This window comes from Zeugodacus cucurbitae, chromosome 4 (assembly GCF_028554725.1).
Source record: "Zeugodacus cucurbitae isolate PBARC_wt_2022May chromosome 4, idZeuCucr1.2, whole genome shotgun sequence".
In the NCBI taxonomy this organism is placed as follows: domain Eukaryota; kingdom Metazoa; phylum Arthropoda; class Insecta; order Diptera; family Tephritidae; genus Zeugodacus; species Zeugodacus cucurbitae.
The window spans coordinates 27,821,303-27,848,622 of NC_071669.1; positions in this window are offsets into that span (position 1 = coordinate 27,821,303).

Sequence of the window (27,320 nt, forward strand, 5' to 3'; positions counted from 1 at the left end):
GTGAAATCTGAGTGCAGTTTCCCTTGCTCTTCTGAGAAATAGAGTGTTAGTGACTTAGTTTTTTTTTATTACAATTGTACCTAGTATACAATGATTAAATACTAACGAAAATTTAATTCTAATAAGTTAAAAATAATAATTAAAAGCTAAATGTTAGAGAAATTCATTTGCTGCTACAGTTGCATTGCTAAGTCTGAAGGCCTCTTACGTTTCAGTCGGTTGTCTCGTTCAACAGTACCGATGAATATGGATGCCTCTTCATTTACATGCTGTATAAGCCTGATTTCGTGAGTCTTTGCAAGTTCCTTAGTGAGTTAACGCGCTTTTAGTCATTTTCAACCTAGTCTTTGTATGAGAGGTGGGCGTGGTCATCATCAGATTTCAAATATTTTCATGGTATATGGTGGGGTACGTAAGGAAACCGACTGCAGAAAGTTTGGTTTATATAGCTTTATTGGTTTGCGAGATATATACAAAAAACTATTTGGGGGTGGGGCCACGCCCACTTCCCCAAAAAAATTACATCCAAATATGCCCCTTACTAAGACGATCCTTTGTACCAAATTTTACTTTTATAACTTTTTTTATGGCTTCGGAAAACTACTGTATATAACCCCATATCTAACTCTTTTATTTCTTGGTGACACAAACAACCGTACAACTTTCTTGCGAGAGTATAAAATTCTGAGGGCATCTAAGGATGAAACTTGGAAAAGTATACTGAATATATGGCTCAAGTTGTGTGTTATTATACTCTCGCAACCTGTTGCATAGAGTATAATAGTTTTGTTCACCTAACGGTTGTTTGTGTCACCAAGAAATATAAGAGTTAGATATGGGCTTATATATACATAAATGATCAGGATGACGAGTTGATTTGAAATCCGGATGTCTGTCCGTCCGTCCGTCTGTCCGTCTGTCCGTGCAAGCGATAACTTGAGTAAAAATTAAGATATCTTAATGAAACTTGGAACACATGTTCCTTGGCACCATGAGGAGGTTGCTTTCGAAAATGGGCAAAATCGGTCCACTGCCACGCCCACAAAATGGTGGAAACCGAAAACATATGCAGTGTCATAACTAAGCCATAAATAAAGTTATGAAAATGAAATTAGGAACATAGGATCCCATTAGGGAGGGGCACATTTGGATGTAATTTTTTTGGAAAATTGGACGTGACCCCGCCCTCAAATAGATTTTTTGTATATAACTCGCAAACCAATAAAGCTATATATGCCAAACTTTCTGAAGTCATTTCTTTTAGCCATTTCCTTATACAGTCCAAAAATGAAAGAAATCGGATAATAACCACGCCCACCTCCCATACAAAGGTTAGGTTGAAAATTACTAAAAGTGAGTTAACTCAGTAACGAAAAACGCCAGAAACACTAAATTTCACATAAGAAATGGCAGATAGAAGCTGCATCCAGATTTTTTTACAAAATGGAAAATGGGCGTGGCATCGCCCACTTATGGGTCAAAAACCATATCTCTGGAACTACTCGATCGATTTCAATGAAACTTGGTTTGTAATAGTTTTCTTACATCCCAATGATATGTTGTGAAAATAGGCCAAATCGCTTCACAACCACGCCAACTTCCTATATACCAGAACTTTGAAGACGATCTGAATCGTTAACTTTACAATATATAAAGGAAGCACTAGTGAAGATATCGATGCAGAACTTTGCACAAATACTACCTTTATAGTGGGGAAGCCCCATTCTAAAAATCGCCGAAATCGGACCCTAGGTTTTCAAGGCCCCATGTATCGAACATGAGGACCTCGGTGCTTCTAACCTAATATTAGGGTTTCCAACTTTCAATGGACTTTATACAATATATATGATGAATATGTGGGTCAAATTGTGTATTATTAATATAAATAAAGTTAAATAAATAAATTGCGAGAGTATAAAATGTTCCGTTACACCCGAACATAGCCTTTCCTTACTTGTTTTTATTAAATTTCATGCAAGCAGATTCTTGAGAAGATACCCTCCTTAACCCTAATTCACCAAATATACTGATGAAATCGATCTAGATCCTTGTCAAGTCCCCTATTAAAATGGAAATTAAATATTCTTCTTCCGAGCATACTATATGTTGTCACTCTTGGTCCAGGCAAATTTTCCAATATCGAGGCGTTGTGTTACGAATTTAGTGTTGTGATTTTGAACAAAAATTTTTATATAGATCTCACAATCGCTTCTTCTAAACAAAATATTTTTTTTAAAAAAATATTTTCCTCCAGAAGATAAACGACAGAGTCTACCAAATGGCGTAATACAGTTTCTACACACAATGGTGGACAAAAAAAGAGTACACTCCAGAAATTAAGGGGTTTTTGATTGTATATAAAAACAATCATAAGGACATAAAATAAAAACGTTTTATTATAGCTGAATAATGTACTTACTATAATCAATATCGACTTTGATAACATAGTTTGATTTGTTAATGCTACATTGATGTGAAGTCAAGTCTCAAAAAGTAAGTGTCCCGTATTTTTTTTGTTTGAAAAAATACTCTACCAATTGTTCTCGAAGAACTATTATTAAAGTATTTAGCAATTCTGATACTGTTAGTTCCACAAAATATTAAATGCAACCATGAAGTATAAAACTATGTAAGCTGCAATTTACCTGAAAAGCGCAACAATTAATTTGTATAAAATGAAAATACAATAGTTTTCCGAAATAACGAATATTCGTTTTAACGAAAACTGCTTATAACGAACAAGCAAATTTGTTACATTGAGTACCTTCAATAACGAACATCGAAGATTTGTAAGTACTCGGTTTAACAAACAAAAAATCAAATAACATCGAACCTTTATTAAAAACAAGTAAGGAAGGGCTAAGTTCGGGTGTAACCGAACATTTTATACGAGATATGTACAAAAACCTTAGTAGGGGGCGGGGCCACGCCCACTTCCCCAAAAAGATTACATCCAAATATGCCCCTTCATAGTGCGATCCTTCATACCAAATTTTATTTCCATAGCTTTATTTATGGCTAAGTTATGGCACTTTATGTGTTTTCGGTTTTCGCCATTTTGTGGGCGTGGCAGTGGTCCGATTTTGCTCATTTTCGAAAGAAACCTTCCTATGGTGCCAAGAAATAAGACAGACAGACATTCGGATTTGAACTCCACTCTTCACCCTGATCACTTTGGTATATATAACCCTATATCTAACTCGTTTAGTTTTGGGTGTTACAAACAACCGTTATGTGAACAAAACTATAATACTCTCTTTAGCAATATTTGTTGCGAGAGTATAATAAAACTAGAAAATATTCAAAAGAAATGTGCAATTGAAAAAAATGTTGAATTTTATAAAAAAAACTTAAAAGTAACAGTTATTAATCAATTTTGTTATGCTTTTTAATTTTTTAACAAATAATTAATAAAACAATTTATTAAACTGGAATTTACGAATATTTAACTCATTTTCATTGAAAAACTTATCTCTAAGTGAGTACTCAAATTAACGAAAAATGCAATGTAACGAACAGGCCTGACAATGAATGTGCTGGTTATTTCGGAAAACTACTGTATATAGTTTCAACAAGTAAGGAAAGGCCAAGTTCGGGTTTAACCGAACATTTTATACTCCTGCAAAGTATTTATTTATTGTTATTGAAATAACATTTATTTATTGTTATTGAAATAACATACAATTCGATTCGCTTTTTTTCACTTCACTTTTAAACGCAGATATTTTAATAATGTGTTCATCGTCGATTAAACAAGCCCTTAAAATATTTGCGCTTGATTATATACTATATCGATTATAATTATACCGAAAAATAATTAAACTCAATTTCCAAAGGGCTCTGCTCAAGATTATTATGAATAATTATTAAAAATATTTATCGGAAGTAGTAGTCTTTTCAACACCATAAATATTAAGATATTAACGTAAAAAGTTAATAAAACTACTTATTTTTACATGAACGTGTTAATTGCTAGACTTAACAAATAAGGAAATGCTAAGTTCGGGTGTAACAGAACATTTTATACTCGTATAGAAGAAATTTTATTAAGATAACACAATTTGACCATATAATCATCATAAATAGTATATGAGGGCTGAGGTTATTCCTGGAATTCAGAATTGAGTTATATGGGAAGTAGTCGTGGTTGTGAACCGATCTCGACCATATTCCGTTCGTTTCACCAGGATATTAAGAAAATATTATGTACCCAATTTCATTAATATCGGTCGAGTAGTTTCTAAGATATGGTTTTTGACCTATAATTGGGCGAAGCCACGCCATTAATATCGGTCGAGTAGTTTCTAAGATATGGTTTTTGACCTATAATTGGGCGAAGCCACGCCCATTTTACATTTTTTATAAAATCTGAGTGTAGCTTCCTTCTGCCATATCTTACGTAAAATATTGTATTTCTGGTGTTTTCCGTTAGTGAGTTAACGCACTTTTAGTAATTATCAACATAACCTTTGTATGGGGGCGTGGTTATTATCTGATTTCAATTCTTTGTATGGTGTGTGATGGACTACGTAAGAGAAACGACTGCAGAAAGTTTGGTTTACATAAAACCTATTTGGGAGTGGGGCCTCGCCCACTTCCCAAATAATATTACATCCAAATATGCCCCTTCCTAGTGGGATCCCTTGTGCCAAAATTCGCTTTAAAAGCTTTAGTTACGGCACTTTATATTTTTTCAATACCAACCGTGTCATGGTGCCAAGGTATGTGGTATGTCTACCAAGTTTCATTAAAACATCTCCATTTTTTCTCAAGTTATCGCTATCACAGACGGACGGACAGGCATCCGTATTTCAAATCTACTCGTCATACTGATCACTATATATAACCCTATATCTAACTCGTTTAGTTTTAGGTGTTACAAACAACCGTTATGTGAACAAAACTATAATACTCTCTATCAACTTTGTTGCGAGAGTATACATAAAATGAGTCGAATATGTAAATTAATTAATTTCTTATCTAACAAAAAAAAATTATATATATTTTAAATATAAATTATTAGTTATCATACACCATATTGAATGTGTCGAGATCTAGTTTTTGATTTTTAAGTGAGAGTAAAGCGTACATAGTAGAGCTCTTGGTATTCGACTAATCGACTAACCAAATTAACCGAATAGGGCATTATTCGAATAATAATATTCGGTTTCCACTATTCCGATAGTCGTCAGTCATCGACGGTTAACGGTTCGTTGTCGACTATTCGAATAGTGCAAGTTCATTCATTTTCTTATTTTTATTGAAAAAAGTGAAACATTAAAACTAACAAAGAACTTGCTTTAAAATAGAAAAAATAACAATGATTTCACGGGACCCATTAAGTAATGACAAAATAGTTTTTAACCATTTCAACTGGGCGAATGTATTAAATCAGTATTTTTCATAAAACGGCACTCACTCTCTTTGCAACATGTTGCGAGAGTATAAAAAGAGAGACTGTTCTGTATGTAAATTCTGGAGATATTCTTTCAGTTTTGGAATACCTTATTTATTGTATTATTTATCATTGGCAATACAAAATAAGTGTTTGATTTATTTCCGTACTATTTCTGTTTGTTACAAACATTGATGAGTTTTGCATAACTATGGAACTTTGTAACTTATGTCCTAAGTATGTACCTATATACGCACCCCAATTTCAATCACATGCAATCTGCGTAATGCCAATGCAATTTGGGAAACAAATCATAAGATTTTCAAATTATTCTTAACTGTAGATTGCAAAAGTTCTCTTCTATGGCATGGCCATGATCTCTACTTTTAAAAAATGATTTTTAGACTTCTGCTGCTGCTGTTTATGTTGCCGACAGGCAGATAAAATTAAAATCGACAAAATAACGATGGCACTTGTTTACAACTGGTTATAGCAATTTAAGTGAGGCGTTCAGCTAAAGTTTGTTAAAAGTTTGAGATTCGTTTACGCTACCTACAAAAATACATACATATATACATATGCGTTCATTTATAAGAACGCATTTTGTTAGTTGCTCATCTTATCATCATGCTTAATCAAGTAAAGAAAGATTATTATACCGTAAATTGGATTTTTGAAACGAGAGTCCTTTGGCTCCAAAATGTCACGAGTTTTTTGACGAGTTTGTAATAAAAACAAGTAAGGAAGGGCTAAGTTCGGGTGTAACCGAACATTTTATACTCTCGCAATTTATTTATTTAACTTTATTTATATTATATAATACACAATTGTAAGTCCATTGAAAGTTGGAAACCCTAATATTAGGTTAGAAGCACCGAGGTCCTCATAGTCGATATATGGGGCCTTAAAAACCTATGCTCCTCTTTTTAGAATGGGGCTGCCACACTATAAACATAGTATTTGTGCAAAGTTCTGCACCGATATCTTCACTAGTGCTTACTTTATATATTGTAAAGTAAACGATTCAGATCGTCTTCAAAGTTCTGGTATATAGGAAGTAGGCGTGGTTGTGAAGCGATTTGAGATCATTGGGATGTTTTTGACCCATAAGTGGGCGACGCCACGCCCATTTTCCATTTAAAAAAAAATCTGAGAATTACATCCAAATGTGCCCATTCATAGTGCGATCATTCATACCAAATTTCATTTCCATAGCTTTATTTATGGCTTAGTTATGGTACTTTATGTGTTTTCGGTTTTCGCCATTTTGTGGGCGTGTCAGTGGTCCGATTTTGCTCGAAAGCAACCTTCCTATGGTGCCAAGAAATAAGTGTGCCAAGTTTCATCAAGATATCTTAATTTTTACTTAAGTTACAGCTTACACAGACGGACGGACAGACAGACATTCGGATTTGAACTCCACTCTTCACCCTGATCACTTTGGTATATATAACCCTATATCTAACTTGTTTAGTTTTGGGTGTTAAAAACAGCCCTTATGTGAACAAAACTCTAATACTCTCTTTAACAAGTTTGTTGAGAGAGTATAAATATAAATATAACAATAACATTGGCATAAATTGGACCCTTCAATTTATTGCAAACAAAATTTAGAAGTAAAGTTGAAGCATAAGTTCTGTAGGTGTATTTCGAAAATTAAATAAAATATTGTAAATATGAAGTTAACACACATACAAGAAGTAAGGAATGGTTAAGTTAGAACCGAACTTTTTATAATCTCGTAATTTGATTTGAAATGGGTGTGATCGAACATTTTATGCTCTTTCAATTTTTTAAGGTCAAAGTATATGTTATATAAATAATATTGTGTTGGTTACTCTAGCTATCCAACTATAGTTTAACTGCCATACTCAAATCTTATTCCTGCGTCCACGTCGAGCACACCAGGCACCATGAGCAACCTTGAGTAGGGTGCGGTAAACAAGTGACCACGAGATGCGGCTGCAAACGGCTCGCTATACGAACGTAATCACTAAAACCTTCTCCCCAGCTGTAGGGTTGGGGACCCGCCACGTAAAAGGTTATTACAATGAAAGAGTCACCAAAACCTCGGCTATTAGCCTCTTCAAACAAACTCGCACTCGTCTCTGTGCAGCACGGAACTTCCGCTAACAAATACAAGGAAGGTTCGACGCCGAAAAGCTGCAATCGCAACAGACAGCCGAACGATTTTCCACTTGACTTGCACCCCTGCTCTCTGAGAGCACTCATCAGCATCTCGATATAAGAAACTGTGGAACGGCATCTGAAACTCATTGCATACCTCTGCAGACGAAACAAATGGAATTTGAAAACGTCAAAAAACAAGTTCGTACGATGAGAATTGTAGTTTCTCAGTGGAAAAAACAGACTGCCCACCTCGCAACATTGTGATCGACAACAACACGTTCGGGATGGGATAGATACTTAGAGCTGAAGAGGGAAACGAGACGCATTTGCAGACAAAAAAAGTATGCGGCCGAAATACGTGAGTATGAAGAGCTTGAAAAACTGGCAGACATGGGTAATGCTCGGAAATTTTATGAAAAGTTGAGGAGGTTTTCAAGATCGGAGCATTATCATTTAGGGGCCTAGGAGGTAATTTGGTAACGGATGTCGAGAGCATACTGAGGTTATGGAGCGAACACTTCTCCGACCTGCTGAATGGCAGTGAAAGTAGAACACCAGCGGGGCGTACCCGATTCCCCAATTCATGACGATGGAATAGAGGTTAAGTAGGTTTATCCTACAGTAATTGGCCCAGATTGTGGGGTCTCCCTTTTTGTGGATTGAGAAGAGTACACTTTGATTCCTAGCGTTAAAATCACCAAACAACTGGGTAGCCAACAGACATCCGTTTGGAGTAGAGCTTAAATGAGAAGACGGAATCCGCTTCAACTTGAGTGATATGATAATCTATATATCTAATATTATTCGCAATGTCATCTGTTTGTCCAGCCGTCCGTCAATCGATAACTTGATCTGGATATACTAATATAATTTTGCCCACTTAACCCTTCACATGAATTCGGACTACTGCAACAACTAAAAAATGTAGTTAAACAAAAAAGGCATATAACAAAGCTACGAACTAAGCTTTAATGTTTGGAGCACATGATCACGGTACGAAAGGGCGTCTGTGGTTAATGGCCAGGTAAATTGGCAGGGTCAAAAGACATTTTTTGTATATATACATGTATCGCAAACCACTAAAGCTGACTAAAGCTTTTATAATAAAGATAGTAGAGAAGAGCTCCACCCAAAAGGTGGACAATTTGATCTATTTGATCCAAATCGGGTGCCAATTATTATTTTGACAATTTTATGTTTCAATGGACTATATGAAGATATCAGAATAAATCTTGCCAAAATATTTGTATATTAATCTATCACCAACTATATTCTTTTTTATTGCCTGCTGATTTATGACAGACTTTGCCAATCCTTCTACGCCGATTAGATTAACACGTGTACAAAAAATTATTTTTAAAGCGAAATGTTGAAACCCTTTAATCACATGCTTTTTAAATTTCAAAGTGATTTGTCAGCACAAATATTATTAATGAGAGCGGTAGAATACAACGTGTAGGCAATGCATTAATCTGACAGACAATTCCTGACCAATTTTTCACGAAAAAAATTAATTAATTAAATTATATTCGCGATCTTACAAAATAATTATTTGAAACATAATTGGTTCAGTAAAAATTTTGATGTTGATGACATTAGCTTAAAGACGTATTGTGTATTTTTTATACTCTCGCAGCATGTTGCACAGAGTATTATAGTTTTGTTCATATAACGGTTGTTTGTGTCACCTAGAAATAAAATAGTAAGATATGCGGTTATATATACATAAATGATCAGGATGACGAGTAGATTTGAAATCCGGCTGTCTGTCCGTCTGTCCGTGCAAGCGATAACTAGAGTAAAAATTAAGATATCTTAATGAAACTTGGAACACATGTTCCTTGGCACCCTGAGGAGGTTGCTTTCGAAAATGGGCAAAATCGGTCCACTGCCACGCCCACAAAATGGTGGAAACCGAAAATCTATACAGTGTCATAACTAAGCCATAAATAAAGTTATGAAAATGAAATTTGGAACATAGGATCCCATTAAGGAGGGGCACATTTGGATGTAATTTTTTTGGAAAAGTGGGCGTGACCCCGCCCCCAAATAGGTTTTTTGTATATAACTCGCAAACCAATAAAGCTATATAAGTCAATCTTTCTGCAGTCGTTTCTTTTAGCCATTTCCTTATACAGTCCAAAAATGAAAGAAATCGGATAATAACCACGCCCACCTCCCATACTAAGGTTAGGTTGAAAATTACTAAAAGTGGGTTAACTCCCTAAAGAAAAACGTCAGAAACACCAAATTTTGCATAAGAAATGGCAGAGGGAAGCTGCACTGAGATTTTTTTACAAAATGGAAAATGGGCGTGGCGTCGCCCACTTATGGGTCAAAAACCATATCTCAAGAACTATTCGACCGATTTCAATGCAATTCGGTATGTTTCTTGACACCCTGATGACACGAGTGGAATATGGGCGAAATCGGTTCACAACTACGTCTACTTCCCATATAACTCAATTTTGAATTCCATCTGATTCGTTCACTTTATGATGTATTCATAAGGAACCAATGAAGCTAGCGGAATAAAACTTTACACAAATACTGTATTTGAGCTGTGACATCACTTGTGGAAAAATTGTCAAAATCGGACCTTGACTTTTCAAGGCCCCTGATATCGAACATGAAGAACTCAGTGCCTAAGGGTAATTTTTCACCGAAAATATAGATAAATCACTCAGATATTTTAATGTAATTCATTCCCTCTGAATTTTTTTCTTATAACAGTTTCTCTTTGTACCTGAAATGGTAAAAATTGGGTCATAACTTCCCCCAGATCCCATATACCTAATTATAAGTAATATTAAATTAAGTGATCGTATAGTCTTCGATACGTTGTATCTTGGTGGTGAAAACGAGTGAAATCGGTTTAGGAATTACCTCAGTCCCCATATACTATTTATGATGATTTTCGTTATTCTATTGAACTTTATGCATATGAATATATACATATGAATATATGGGTCGAATTGTGTTGTCTTTATAAAATTACATCAATAAATTGCGAGAGTATAAAATGTTCGGTTACACCCCAACTTAGCCCTTCCTTACTTGTTTTTTTTATACTCTGGCAACCTGTTGCACAGAGTATATTAGTTTTGTTCACCTAACGGTTGTTTGTGTCACCAAGAAATATAAGAGTTAGATATGGGGTTATATATACATAAATGATCAGGATGACGAGTGGATTTGAAATCCGGATGTCCGTCTGTCCGTCTGTCCGTGCAAGCGATAACTTGAGTAAAAATTAAGATATCTTAATGAAACTTGGAACACATGTTCCTTGGCACCCTGAGGAGGTTGCTTTCGAAAATGGGCAAAATTGGTATACTGCCACGCCCACAAAATGGCGGAAACCGAAAACCTATACAGTGTCATAACTAAGCCATAAATAAAGTTATGAAAATGAAATTTGGAACATAGGATCCCATTAGGGAGGGGCACATTTGGATGTAATTTTTTTTGGGAAGTGGGCGTGGTCCCGCCCTTGAATTGGTTTTTTGTACATATCTCGGAAACCAATAGAGCTATATAAATCAAACTTTCTGCAGTCGTTTTGTTTAGCCACTTCTTAGTACAGTCCTAAAATGAAAGAAATCGGATAATAACCACGCCCACCTCCAATACAAAGGTTAGGTTGAAAATTACTAAAAGTGGGTTAACTCACTAACGAAAAACGTCAGAAACACTAAATTTCACGCAAGAAATGGCAGATGGAAGCTGAACTCAGATTTTTTTACAAAATGGAAAATGGGCGTGGCGTCGCCCACTTATGGGTCAAAAACCATATCTCAGGAACTACTCGACCGATTTCAATGAAACTTGGTTTGTAATAATTTCCTTACATCTCAATGATATGTTGTGAAAATAGGCCAAATCACTTCACAACCACGCCTACTTCCTATATACCAGAACTTTGAAGACGATCTGAATCGCTTGCTTTACAATACATAAAGTAAGTACTAGTGAAGATATCGGTGCAAAACTTTGCACAAATACTATGTTTATAGTGTGGCAGCCCCATTCTAAAAATCGCCGAAATCGGACCATAGGTTTTTAAGGCCCCATATATCGAACACGAGGACCTCGGTGCTTCTAGTCTAATATTATGGTTGCCAACTTTCAATGGACTTTATACAATATATATGACGAATATGTGGGTCAAATTGTGTATTGCATAATATAAATAAAGTCAAATAAATAAATTGCGAGAGTATAAAATGTTCGGTTACACCCGAACTTAGCCCTTCCTTACTTGTTTCAATATACATTTATTTACTGAATCTGCTCTTTAAAGCCTAACAATAAGTTATAAAATCTTAAAACTAATTAAAACTAGACAAGCTCAACCAATTGATTGAGTTGTTTTGGTGAAACGTTGCTCATTAGTACGCAGGCATATCTCTTCGTTTTAGACGTGATTGATTACAGGATTGTACTAAAGCATTTTGGGTGATCACGGAGTTTAGATAAATATTTCAATCTGCTGTCCTCTACTTCTTTCTTTACCATAGGGATACCAAGATCTTTATGGATATTATCATTGCGCATGTACCATGGTGAGCACGTGATTGTTCTAAGCATTTTCGATTGGAACCTTTATATTATATCGGTATTAGTTGCACAGGTCGTACCCCACAGTTGAATGCCGTACATCCAAATCGGCTTTATGACCGCATTGTATAAAAGCACTTTGTTGGCTAAGCTAGGTTTAGAGTTTTTATTTAAAAGCCAATTTAAATTTGCAGCTCTTATCTTCATGCACGTTATTTTACTAGATATATGTTTTCTCCATGTAAGCCTTCTATCTAGGTGAATACCAAGATAGGTAACTTCATACGCTTGAGGCACTAGAATATTGTTCATTTTTACTGCCGGGCACATTTTTGGTGTTAGGGAAAATGTAACATGCTTGCACTTTTGTTCATTCACATTTATACGCCAGTTGGCTAGACATTCTTCGACAGATCTTAAGTGCTCCGTTAATATTCTCGATGCTATAATGTGGCATTTATTACGGCTCACTAAAGCTGTGTCATCCGCGAAAGTTGATGTCAAAACATTATTAACTGTTGGAAGATCAGCAGTATATATGATGTACAGAGTTGGCCCTAAAACACTGTTGTGGTACACCAGCCCTTATTTGTCGTTCATCAGATATGAAGTCTCCTACTTTAACCATAAATAGTCTATTATTTAAATAAGACTTCAATATTTTATACCATTCTAAAGGTAGAATGTTTTTAATCTTATATAAAAGCCCTTCATGCCACATCTTATCAAATGCCTGAGCAACGTCTAGAAATATAGGTGAACAGTACTCTCTGTGCTCAAATGCTTTTCTTATTTCGTTAGTTATTCTATTTACTTGCTCTATCGTGTTTTGCACGAAACCCAAATTGATGCGTTGGTATTACATTATTTTCGTGGAGGACTTGAAGTCTTAAAAGACTCGAGCGACTCATTTGCTGTGTTAGGTAAGATTGACAACTTAAAGTTGTTCTTTGGGCAATTAGCAAAATCCAGGTGATTTGCAAAACAATTAGCCTTTTCCTCGTCACTTCGAGCCCAATCTAGCACGCCTTTTTCCATTTACAAGCTCTTCTATTTCTCTATTAGTGGTTTTTCGGAGACCAAGTGGCTTATAGTTTCTGTTTGGTGTTGCTAAGACAGCTGCGTTAGTTATTATATCATTGAGTTCTCTTATGCTTTCGTCAATATCTCTTCCTGTATTTATTTTGTACTCACTATATTTTAACGTTTTATAAGATGTAAGACCCACTTTTGGATCAACGAATATGGGTTGTGTATATTTTAATTAAATAATTAGTGACTACCTAAATAATGTCACTTTATCAAATAGTTAACCAGAATATTATTTAGCATATAGCTCATCTACAGAAAAGCAGTACCAGTTTACCACCGGTTACCAGTATGTAAAAACTTAGTGGATTCATTTATTTCTTAAATATGAAGTTACGCTGTAAGAATATACATGTGTATGACATCGGATTGTAACCAACCAGTTACTCTTATTATGTTTAAAGATACTATAAGTACTGCCTTTATTTTTTAAAAGACAAACGCCTGAGATATAAATCGGATCACTCCACAAAAAGAATATTTAAATAAAACTTAGAATTAACAGTGACTCTAACATGGTCCACTCTCATCTAAAAAAAGTCCGAATCAAACTATAAGTTTTCAATCCCCAATATGAGATGAGGACCTTTAAGTTCTTGGCTTTCATGTAAACTAAGTTTTTCTACAATTCGTCGGTCACAAAAATATACAGCTCTAGTAAAGTTTTTATTAATAGTAGTACTCATTTAACGTTGTAAACGTATGGCAATATCTCAAAATAGCAATATCGTAACATAGCTATTAATTTTTACATGCATTTCGACATTCTTGCAAATATTAGAGACCGTTTTCAGTGGCAACCATAGCATTTTGTGCCATTCACAATCAGCTGGAAGCGTCTATTTGGTGTTTTAAACGAAATGGAAGCGGTAAGTAAATTGATTATATGCTTGTATTATTAATATTCAATTGATTATTTAATAAAAAAATATTAAGGCTAAACGGCACATTTCGTTGGTCCGAAAGCCAAACGAAAGACCTTTTGAAAAATATAGTGGACGCAATAAAAGAGAATCCGGACCATTTTGAGGTAATATTGATATTTTATTTGTCATTTCATCATTTTACATTTTACGATCTACTTTTAGAAACCAACAGCCCAAATGTTTTACAACAAAATTGACGAAAATTTTCCAAATTTAATGAATATTAAATGGAACATATGTATGTATGTGATTGGCGTTGCAACCGTTTAGCCGGTTATAGCCTGGTCCCTCCAACGGAGTGGAGGCCTTCCCCTTCCTCGGCTTCCTCCGGCGGGTACTGCATCGAACACTTTCAGGGCTGGAGCGTTTTCGTCCATTCGGACAACATGACCTAGCCAACGTAGCCGCTGTCTTTTTATTCGCTGAACTATGTCAATGTCGTCGTAAAACTCGTAGAGCTCATCGTTCCATCGTCTGCGGTATTCGCTGTTGCCAATGTTCTGAGGACGATAAATCTTGCGCAAAATTTTCCTCTCTAAAACTCCTAGTGTCGTCTCATCTGATGTTGACATCGTCCAAGCTTCTGCACCATAAAGCAGGACGGGAATGATAAGCCTACTCAGTCCAAAGTAGCACATGTTGGCAAGAGTTATTCTGCGTTGAATTTCGAGGTTAATATTGTTCGTGTTGTTGATGCTGGTTCCCAGGTATACGAAATTATCTACGACCTCGAAGTTATGACTGTCAACAGTGACGTGGGAGCCAAGACGCGAATGCGCCGACTGTTTGCTTGATGACAGGAGATATTTCGTCTTGTCCTCATTCACCTCCAGACCCATTCGCTTCGCCTCCTTATCCATGCGGGAAAAAGCAGAACAAACGGCGCGGTTGTTGCTTCCGATGATATCAATATCATCGGCGTACGCCAGGAGCTGTACACTCTTGTAGAAGATTGTACCTTCTCTATTTAGCTCTGCAGCTCTTATAATTTTTTCCAGCATCAGGTTAAAGAAGTCGCACGATAGTGAGTCACCTTGTCTGAAACCTCGTTTGGTATCGAACGGCTCGGAGAGGCCCTTCCCAATCATGACGGAGCTTTTGGTGTTGCTCAACGTCAACTTACACAGCTGTATTAGTTTTGCGGGGATACCAAATTCAGACATCGCGGCGTAAAGGCAACTCCTTTTCGTGCTGTCGAAAGCAGCTTTAAAATCGACAAAAAGGTGGTGTGTGTCGATCCTCTTTTCACGGGTCTTCTCCAAGATTTGGCGCATGGTGAATATCTGGTCTGTTGTTGATTTTCCAGGTCTAAAGTCACACTGATAAGGTCCAATCAGTTTGTTGACGGTGGGCTTTAGTCTTTCACACAGTACGCTCGACAGAACCTTGTGTGCGATATTTAGGAGGCTGATCACACGGTAATTGGCGCAGATTGTGGGATCTCCGTTTTTATGGATTAGGCAGAGCACACTGAGATTCCAATCATCAGGCATGCTTTCTTCCGACCATATTCTGCAAAGAAGCTGATGCATGAACCTTATCAGTTCTTCGCCGCAGTATTTGAATAGCTCTGCCGGTAATCTATGGGCCCCCGCTGCTTTGTTCTTCTTCAAGCGGGTATTTGCTATTCGGATTTCTTCATGGAACATCTGTTCCATCGTCATCGATTGTGTGATCGGGTTCGCCATCTCCTGGTGTTGTACTTTCTCTGCCATTCAGCAGGTCGGAGAAGTGTTCCCTCCATAATCCCAGTATGCCCTGGACATCGGTTACCAGATTACCACCTTGGTCTCTACATGAGGATGCTCCGGTCTTGAAACCTTCGTTAAGTTGCTTCATTTTTTCATAAAATTTTCGAGCATTACCTCTGTCTGCCAGCTTCTCAAGCTCTTCGTACTCACTCATTTCGGCCTCTTTCTTTTTTTGTCTGCAGATGCGTCTCGCTTCCCTCTTCAGCTCTCGGTATCTATCCCATCCCGCACGTGTTGTGGTCGTTTGCAACGTTGCGAGGTAGGCAGTCTGTTTTCTCTCCGCTGCGAGACGGCACTCCTCATCGTACCAGCTTGTTTTTCGTCGTTGCCGAAAACCAATTGTTTCGGCTGCAGCGGTACGCAGTGAGTATGAGATGCCGTTCCACAGTTCCCTTATACCGAGATGCTGATGAGTGCTCTCAGAGAGCAGGAGTGCAAGTCGAGTAGAGTATTTCGTGGCTGTCTGTTGCGATTGCAGCTTTTCGACGTCGAACCTTCCTTGTGTTTGTTGACGGGCTTTCTTTGCTGCACAGAGGCGGGTGCGTATCTTCGCTGCGACCAGATAATGGTCCGAGTCTATATTTGGTCCTCGGAGCGTACGCACGTCTAAAACACAGGAGACATGTCTTCCGCCTATCACAACGTGATCGATTTGGTTCCGCGTGTTTCGATCAGGAGACAGCCAAGTAGCTTGATGTATTTTCTTATGCTGGAATCTGGTACTACAGACGACCATATTTCGGGCCCCAGCGAAGTCGATCAGCCTCAGGCCGTTTGGCGATGTTTCGTCATGGAGGCTGAATTTTCCGAAATCAGCGATATGTTGAAGAACCTCGCTTTGATGCGGATTGTGGCAAGACGTTCATCCACCGGGGTGAATGCTAGGACTCTGCGACGGAGTCTCTCTCCCACCACAAATCCAACACCAAATTTGTGCTCCTTTATATGGCCGCTGTAGTAGATGTCACAAGGACCCACCTTCTTCCGTCCTTGGCCCGTCCATCGCACTTCTTGGATGGCGGTGACGTCAGCCTTGAGTCGTATGAGGACATCAACCAGCTGGGCAGAGGCACCTTCCCAATTAAGGGTCCGGACATTCCAGGTGCATGCCCTTATATCATTATCCTTAAAACGTTTGCAGGGGTCGTCATCAAAAGGGAGGTGTCTCATCCGAGGCTTTCGTAGATTTTTCATTGTGGGGTGTTTTTATGTGGTGGGTCCCAAACTCTACGCACAACCGCATAAGCGGGCTTCGCCTTCTCAGTTTAGCTCGCCTTCAAACGGATGTCTGTTGGCTACCCAGAGTGTACTTGGTCTAAAACCGGAAGTCGTGAGCTGCTTGAACCATGTGGAGAAGAATCATTTCTGGCCACTCCCAAGTGAATGACAATCAAAAACTTTCCTCACTTGCGTGAACTTCTACACATGATCCCATCCTCCTAAATGGAATATAATGAGAACTAAAATGAAGCTTTTGAAAGCGACTTTTTATCAGCGCTCAAGTGGAAAGGCCAGACTGCTGCAGGCTTACATGAAAGTGGCGATCCTCATAGTGTGGAAGAATACATAAAAAGAATATGTCTTATTTATAAAGACCTGCACGAGATATTTGGACGTCGCATAAGTGTTCAGCCACCAGCAATTTATCAATCAACATCTACATCAAAAACAAATACGAAAAGATCTTATAGCAGCTCCAATCCATTTTCATTATTTTTCGAAATCCAAAATAAAAAGTTGGAACATATACAATATATATATTTGGCGTAGGAACCGCTTTAAGCGATTATAGCCGAATTCACCAGAGCATTCCTCCTGTTTGCTTTTTGGCGCCAACAATTGGTCTTTCCATCGGAGCCTCTTCCGCGGCTTCCTCCAGCGGATACTGCATCGACATTCAGAGCTGGAGTGTTTTCATCCATTCGTACAACATAACCTGGCCAGCGTAAACGCTGTCTTCTTATTCGCTGAACTATGTCAATGTCGTCGTATAAATCGTACAGCTCATCGTTCCATCGTCTGCGGTATTCGCCGTTGCCAATATTAAGAGGACCATAAATCTTGCGCAGAACCTTTCTCTCAAAAACCCCAAGAGTCGTCTCATCGGATGTTGTCATCATCCAAGCTTCAGCGCTATACATCAGGACGGGAATAATAAGAGACTTGTTTGATTTTGATTCGTCGACAGAGGACTTTACTTTTCAATTGCCTACTCAGTCCAAAGTAGCACCTGTTGGCAAGAGTGATTTGCGTTGACGCGAATGCGGTGACTGTTTGTTTGATAACAGGAGATATTTCGTCTTGTCCTCGTTCACCACCAGACCCATACGCTTCGCTTCCTTATCAAGTCTGGAAAAAGCAGACCAAACGGCGCGGTTGCTGCTTCCGATGATATCATCGCAGTCGCACGATAGTGCGTCAGCCTGTCTGAAGCCTCGTTTGGTATCGAACGGCTCGGAGTGGTCCTTCCCGATGCTGACGGAGCTTTTGATATTGCTCAATGTCAGTTTACATAGGCGTATTAGTTTCGTAGGGATACCACATTCAGACATCGCGGCATAGATCGAACTCCTTTTCGTGGTGTCAAAGGCAGCTATAAAATCAATGAAAAGGTGGTGAGTGTCGATTCTTCGCTCACGAGTCTTTTCCAAGATTTGCGCATGGTGAATATCTGGTCCATGGTGGATTTTCCAGGTGTAAAGCCAGACTGATAAGGTCCGATCAGTTCGTTGACGGTTGGCTTTAAACTTTCACACAATACGACAGGACCTTATATGCGATAAGGAGGAGACTTATACCACGGTAGTTGGTGCAGATTGCGGTGTCTCCTTTTTATGGATTGGGCAGAGCACACTGAGATTCCAATTGTCAGGCATGCTTCCTGATGCTGATGCATGCACCTTATCAGTTCTTTGTCGCCGTATTTGAATAGCTCGGCCGGCAATCCATCGGCGCCCTTTGCCTTGTTGTTCTTCAAGCGAGTAATTGCTATTCTAATTTCTTCACGGTCGGGCAATGAATCATCTGTTCTATCGGCGTCGATTGGGGAATCGGGTTCGCTATCTCCTGCTACTGTACTTTCACTGCCATTCGGCAGGTCGGATAAGTGTTCCCTCCATAACCCCAGTATGCTCTGGACATACGTTACCAGATTACCCAATCGGTTCGCACATGATAATGCTCCGGTCTTGAAACCTGCTGCAAATCGTCTAATCTTTTTATAAAATTTTCGAGCATTATCCATGTCGGCCAGCATTTCGGCCTCTTTCTTTTTACGTCTGCAAATGAGTCTCGAGTAGAAAATCGCTCGGCTATTGGTTGTGATTGCAGCTTTTCGACGTCGAACCTTCCTTGTGTTCGTTGGCGGGCGTTCTTTGCTGCACCGAGGCGAGTGCGTATCTTTACTGCTACTAGATAATAGTCCGAGTCAATATTTGGACCTCGGAGCGTACACTCGTCAAAAACACAGGAGACATGTCCTACGTCTATCATAACGTGATATATTTGATTGCGCGTGTTCCGATCAGGGGATCAGGGGGTAGCTTGATTAATTTTCTTGTGCTGGAATCTGGTACTACAGACAACTATATTTTGGGCCCTAGCGAAGTCGATCAGCTTCAGGCCGTTTGGCGTTGTTTCCTCATGGAGGCTGAATCTTCCGACTTTTGTGCCAAAGACACCCTCTTTACCCACCCTAGCGTTAAAATCACCAAGCATGATTTTGACATCGTGACGGGGGTAGCGCTCACATGTGCGTTCTAGGCGCTCATAGAAAGCATCTTTGATCACATCGTCCTTCTCTTCAGTTGGAGCATGGGTGCAAATCAGCGATATGTTGAAGAACTTCGCTTTGATGCGGATTGTGGCTAGACGTTCATCCATCGGTGTGAATGTCAGGGCTCGGCGACGTAGTCTCTTTCCCACCACAAATCCAACACCAAATTTGCGCTCTTTTATATGGCCGCTGTAGTAGATGTCACAAGGACCCACCTTCTTCCGTCCTTGTCCCGTCCATCGCACTTTTTGGCCACTTTTGGTCAGCCTTTAGTTGTAAGAGGACATCAACCAGCTGGGCAGAGGCACCTTTCCAATTAAGGGTCCGGGCATTCCAGGTGCATGCCATCAAATCGTGATCCTTAAAAGTTTGCAGGGGTCGTCATCAAAAGTGGGATTTCTCTTCCGAGGCTCTATTTGGTCTTTCATTGGAGAGGCTTTTTTTTGTGGTGGGTCCCAAACCCTACGCACAACTGCAGAAGCGGGACTTGCCTTCTCACTTTAGCTCGCCTTCAAACGGATGTCTGTTGACTACACAGAGGATAATTGGTATAAACCGGAAGTCGTGAGCTGCTTTAGTCATATGCAAAAGAAACGTTCCTTGCCAATACCAAGTGAATGGCGATCAAAAACTTTCTTCACTTGCGTGAACTTCTTCATATGACCTCATCCCTCACTAGAGAGCAACGAAAAAATTGGAATTTGAACAAGTAAGGAAGGGCTAAGTTCGGGTGTAACCGAACATTTTATACTATCGTAATATTATTCCTAATTTCATTCGTTTTCACCACCAAGATACAATGTATCGAAGACCATACGCTCCCTTAATTTAATATTACTTATGATTAGGTATATAGGATCTGGGGGAAGTTATGACCCGATTTTTACCATTGCAGGTATAGAGAGAAACTGTTATAAGAAAACAATTCAGAAGGAATGAATCACATTAAAATATCTGAGGGATTTACCTATATTTTCGGTGAAAAATTTCCCTTAGGCATTGAGTTCTTCATGTTCGATATCAGGTGCCTTGAAAAGTTATGGTCCGATTTTGACAATTTTTCCACAAGTGATATCACAGCTCAAATACAGTATTTGTGTAAAGTTTTATTTCGCTATCTTCATTTGTTCCTAATGTATATATGTATTATAAAGTGAACGAATCAAAAGAATTCAAAATTGAGTTATATGGGAAGTAGACGTACTTGTGAACGGATTTCGCCCAAATTCCACTCGTGTCATCAGGGTGTCAAGAAACATACCGAATTGCATTGAAATCGGTCGAATAGTTCTTGAGATATGGTTTTTGACCCATAAGTGGGCGACGCCACGTCCATTTTCCATTTTGTAAAAAAATCTCAGTGCAGCTTCATTCTGCCATTTCTTATGTAAAATTTGGTGTTTCTGACGTTTTTTGTTAGTGAGTTAACGCACTTTTAGTAATTTTCAACCTAACCTTTGTATGGGAGGTGGGCGTGGTTATTATCCCATTTCTTTCATTTTTGGACTGTATAAGGAAATGGCTGAAATAAACGACTATAGAAAGTTTGGTTCATAAAGCTTTATTGGTTTGCGAGTTATATACAAAAAACCTATTTGGGGGCGGGGTCACGCCCACTTTTCAAAAAAAATTACATCCAAATGTGCCCCTCCCTAAAGGGATCCTATGTTCCAAATTGCTTTTTCATTACTTTATTTATGGCTTAGTTATGACACTGTATAGGTTTTCGGTTTCAGCCATTTTGTGGGCGTGGCAGTGGACCTATTTTGCCCATTTTCGAAAGCAACCTCCTCAGGGTGCCAAGGAATATGTGTTCCAAGTTTCATTAAGATATCTTAATTTTTACTCAAGTTATTTCTTGGTGACACAAACAACCGTTATGTGAACAAAACTGTAATACTCTGTGCAACAGGTTGCGAGAGTATAAAAAGACAGAGAGGAAAACAATTTTCGATTGCAGAAATTACGGTTGGAGAAAGCAATGGAAGTAGAAATGGAAAAAGTCAGATTGGAACACGAAAGATTGAAAAGCTTAAATTGCTCATAAGTTGCAAAAATGTAATCATCTGTATTCCAATATAAGATTTTTTCCATTTTGACTTTTTCTTCTTAATACATTTGTTGGTTTGTTTTACTAATAGTGACTTAGTGAATATGGTCCACCTTGCTGTTTTTACTTTATCCGTATTAACAGTTATTTCTAGTCAAATATCTTATGTTACTTGTTTATGAAAAAATGTAAAGAAATTGAATTTTATTTGAAAAAATAAAAAAGCAAAGAATTTTTAAAATAAGATATTTATTGATTCATTAATAGTTCAAAGATTTGTCGTCGCTTTATCTCCCCTACATTGGTACGAGCATTTGGTTCCCATAACGACTCGTTAATATTGTGCTCCGATTCTTCAGGTTGGTAATCGAAATAATCGTTTTGTTGAAGTATAAAGTTGTGTAACAATGCACAACAGAGAATCCATTTGTTAACTTTTCTTATACCATGTTCATTTTTTATTTAGAGCCTTAAGCCTTTTAAACTACCAAATCTTTCCTTCAGCATTCCAAAACAATGTTCAATTCGAATTCTATATCGATTGAATGTTTTGTTAAAAACATTCCTTTGGCTTAGTGTCAAATTTCTAGAATTGTGTAAATGGTAATATAACAGTACTAGATAATTTATATGCACTGTCACCTGCCATCCATTCACCTCCTCCAAAAAATTGATGTGCTTCAATTGACAATTCGCTGTTATTAAAAAGACGTGCATCATGAACGCTACGTGGAAAGCCTAACGTCGTTTTTACCACCAAGATACAAAATATCGAAGGCTATACGATCACCTAATTGTATATTACCTATAATTAGGTATATGGGATCTGGGGAAGTTATGACCCGATTTAAACCATTTTTGGTACAGAGACAAACTGTTATAAGTTAAAATTCAGAGGGAATGAACTACATTAAAATATATTTACCTATATTTTCGGTGAAGAATTACCCTTAGGTACTGAGTTTTTCATGTTCGATATCAGGGGCCTTGAAAAGTCATGGTCCGATTTTGACAATTTTTCCACAAGTGATGTCAAAGCTCAAATACAGTATTTGTGTAAAGTTTTATCCCGCTATCTACATTGGTTCCTAATGTACAGAGGTAGTCAAAACTATTTACACATCGGACGATTTTTTACAAGTTTCACACAAAAAGCATTCGCTTGTTGTTGTTGTTGTCGCAGTGTAATAAAATGCTATGTTGTTGTAAACCTTGATCCCAGCAGCACCCAAAACCACCTCTCATACAAAGGTTGAAAATTACTGAAAGTGGGTTAACTCACTAACGAAAAACGTCAGAAACACTAAATTTTAAAGAAGAAATAGCAGAAAGAAGCTACACTCAGATTTTTTTACAAAATTGAAAATGGATGTGGCATCGCCCACTTATGGGTCAAAAACCATATCTCAGGAAGTACTCGACATATTTAAATGAAATTCGGTACATAATATTTTCTTGACACCCTGATGACACGTGTGGAAAATGTATGAAATCGATTCACAACCACGACAACTTCATATATAACTCAATTTTGTATTCCATCTAATTCCTTCACTTTATAAGATATACATAAGGAACCAATGAAGATAAAGAAATAAAACTTTACACAAATACTGTATATGATCCGTGGCATCACTTGTGAAAAAATCGTCGAAATCGGACTATAACTTTTCAATGCCCCGTATATCGATTATGAAGAACTCAGTGCCTTATGGTACGATGGGCTTAATAGCTTATAAATCGGTTTATATGTGTAATATCTTAGCCTAATTAAGTGAGCATATGTATGTATATATGACGATTTTCGTTTTTCTACTGGGCTTTATGCCGAATATATGGGTCAAATTGTGTGTTATCGTTACAAAAATACAGCAATAAATTGCGAGAGTATAAAATGTCCGGTTACATCCGAACTTAGCCTTTCCTTACTTGATATATAATTGCGATGTTAAATGAGTATTACTAATCATATACATAGCTTTGAAATTTAGGCATATGTATGCTCCGATTTAAGTGCCTATGGAAAATGAAATTAAAATATTCTAAGGAGGAGTAGAAATTGATATGCTTTGAATATACGTACGTAAATGTGCGCCAAGTTTTCATTTAAATAAATATGTATGCCGCGTTTACTTTACTTTGTACATACATACATATGTACATACTAAGCCATATACATCTCGTTCAAAAAATAAAGGGAATTTTACTTTTCAATTGTCCAAAAATCTAATAATAAAATTGTTGTTTTATTATGTATTTATATGCAAGTACAGTGGAACTTCCATAACTCGAAGATTTCCATAACTCGAACTTTTGAATTGGCAATGGCGTTTAGAAATCAAATTTCGTACAAATTTGCTTCTATAACTCAAACTTCCTTAACTCGACGTTCTCTATAAGTCGAACTCTTGAATGGGCATTACAAGCCAAATTTCATACAAATTTCCTTCTATAAATCGAACTTTGCGACCACGGTATAACACAAAATTTAAAATTGTACTATCGATGCAGAGTTTTAAAATAGCCTCTCTATATCGTAAGGGTGCGACCAAAAAATATGATATTACACTTATGGACTGCATAAAGAATGTAACAACGGCATGGGATACAGACGTCAAGAGCCAAACAATAGTACACCGCAACAATCAAAATTACAGAATACATCTTTTAACATGTGTACATAAACCTTTATCCGAAGTAAATAAATAAAACTGCGTATAAATCTACATATATTTTACAGCTTTTTGAAAAATTGTAAGTTTTAATAAAAATTCTATAACTCGAAGACTCTTTAACTCGAAGTTTTTTTGTGGAAAATGGTGATTCGAGTTAGAGAAGTTCCACTGTATATCAATGCCCCTGAAGTACGGTACAGTTTTCAACTGTATTCATTGCTTACTTTATCTGTAGCAGCCGCTAAGGGGCCATCCATGAATTACGTCACGCCTTGAAGGTGCCTTGAATGTGTGACATCACATTTCAAAATTTAGGGCAATATCGTTGCCCGCTCTGCTGCGCTCCTGGGTGCTAGACGACTGGCTGCTCTGTACCACGCCGATCATGGAGCAGCATAATTAAGTATCTATTATTTCGTGACTAGTCATTAGTTGTCTCTGTCTTTAAATTCGTGTGACGTAATTTATGGATGGGCCCTAAGGTTAGACATGTTTTTATGATCTAAACAATTTTCGTTTGTCAACAGCCCACACTTCGTTGCTTCTTTATGAATTCTTCTTCCATATTCCCCAAAAAAAAAACAATTGCCGTTATTTTTTGAACATACCTCGAACATAGCACAGAATAGCTGCTGTTTTACTATCGTTCACTGTTTTCTTTTCTTTGTTGGAAGTTACGATGGTGACCTAGATAAATGCAAACCTGCGTTTGTTAATTTTTAGGAAATGGTTTTCTCTTCATTTTGATTGTTTATTCGTTGACTGGTTGTCAAGAATTCTGAGCGAGTAGATTCAAACTGTTAGGAAAAAAATGTTAAAGTAGACGGATGAAAGGATTGTGTAACCGTGCGAAAACCTTCAGATTTTCAGCGAAAATTTAATTGAAATAGAAAAGAGCAACGAAATGTTTTAATGAATGCGGTTGGTAATGTTTAAACTTTCTGTTCGCTTCAATGAGAATGCCGTTTAACAAGCCCGTTACTTACTAAACCTTTAAGAAGATTAATATTACATACAAACACTATATTATGCAAGTATAGCAGTGCGAGTAAATTGTTATTAAAACAATTTAGTGCTTTCGCAAATATACATATATATTTGGCGTAAGAACCGCTTAGGCGATTATAGTTGAATCCACCAGAGCGCTCCATTCATCTCTCCGTTTTACAATTTGGCGCCATTTGGAAATTCCAAGTGCTGTCAGGTTACTTTCCACCTGGTATTTTCAACGGAGTGGAGGTCGTTCTCTTCCGCGACTTCCAACAGCGGGCACTGCATCAAACACTTTCAAAGGTCGACTGTTTTCGGTCATTCGAACAACATGGCCTAGCCAGCATGTCCGCTGTCATTTTATTCGCTGAACTATGTCAATGTCGTCGTATAAATCGTACAGCTCATCGTCTGCGGTATTCGCCGTTGCCAATGTCCATTCAGATGTTGTCATCCTCCACGCTTCTGCGATATACATCAGGACGGGAATAATGAACGACTTGTAGAGTTTAATTTTTGTACGTCGAGAGAGGACTTTACTTTTTAATTGCCTACTCAGTCCAGAATAGCACCTGCTGGCAAGAGTGATTGCCGACATGGTTTTCAAGTAGACGAAATTATCTACCACTTCAAAGTTATGACTGTTAACAGGGACTTGGGAGCCAAGATACGAATGCGCTGACTGTTTGTTTGAAGACAGGCGATATTTCGTATTATCCTGGAGCACCAACAGACCCATTCACTTCGCTTCCTTATCCAGTCTAGAAAAAGCAGAACTAAGGGCGCGGGTGTTGTTTCTCTATTTAGCTCGATTTTTTTTCCCAGCAACAGCTTAAAGACATTTATTTATTCAATTTTATAAGGACATACAATTAGCTCACAATATCACCCATATAAACCAGTAAGAGTTTTGGCTTAGTTATGGCACTTTATAACATAGCATTGACTCGCTTTCCTCCATCTGCAATACCAACCTCTCATAGTTCTAAGGAGCTTTAATCTCCAGTTTAATACGTGATCGCAGTTTATAATGTTGTGTGAAAATGCGTGAAATTGGATAATAACTAGTCCATGTGGGGTTGGAAGGTTATGTTCGAAACTACTAAACGTATGGCAACTGTCCTTTTATAATAGTACTGTAATAAATATTATTCGTTTTTAATTTATGCCACACTGATATAAATCTATCATGTTAAGCTGTTACGTAATTTTAAGTTTTACATTTTACCAATTAAGAATAATATACACCATTTCACATACGTAACCCCTTGCAAAATTCGAAATTTCTGTTATTCAACTTTTTATCGTGATACACATCAATATATAAATAGTAATGTTCACATGTGCAGGATTCATGCTCAGATAGGTTGATACTACGACCACTCCAATGACTTCCAATTATTTAATCAGTAGCTGTGACCATGTGCACTGGTGTGATTAATTGATTCGTACATTTATTGACAGTACATAATCCTTAAATCCCAACATTCATATTTACCATATATTATATACAACGGCATATACACGTATTTATTAACTTACTCCACTGCATTGAATCATTTGGCATTGTGCTTATAAAGATGTTGTTGTGATCTTATGAAGTAGTCCCATTTATTTGTTTTAATTAAGACCATACCCTTTTGTATTTTTAAAGTTTTAAATTGCCATTATATACTAAGAATGCGTGAATATATATGTACAATGTATGTATATAAAGCTTCTGATATATATAGTTTGGCCATCAGTACTTATACATATAACATAGACTTATTTCACAATTTTTTTACACTAAACGTATCTATTGAGAGAAATGTATTGCTACCGACGACCTACATATCTTTTTGAACATTTTCTTACACAGAATATAATTGTTTTGAGACGCTTGAAAATGAATGAGACGAGTTAAATTCAAATTTAATTGAACTATCTTGTTGAAACTTAGTACACGTGTTCCTTGGTACTATGAGAATATTGAATAT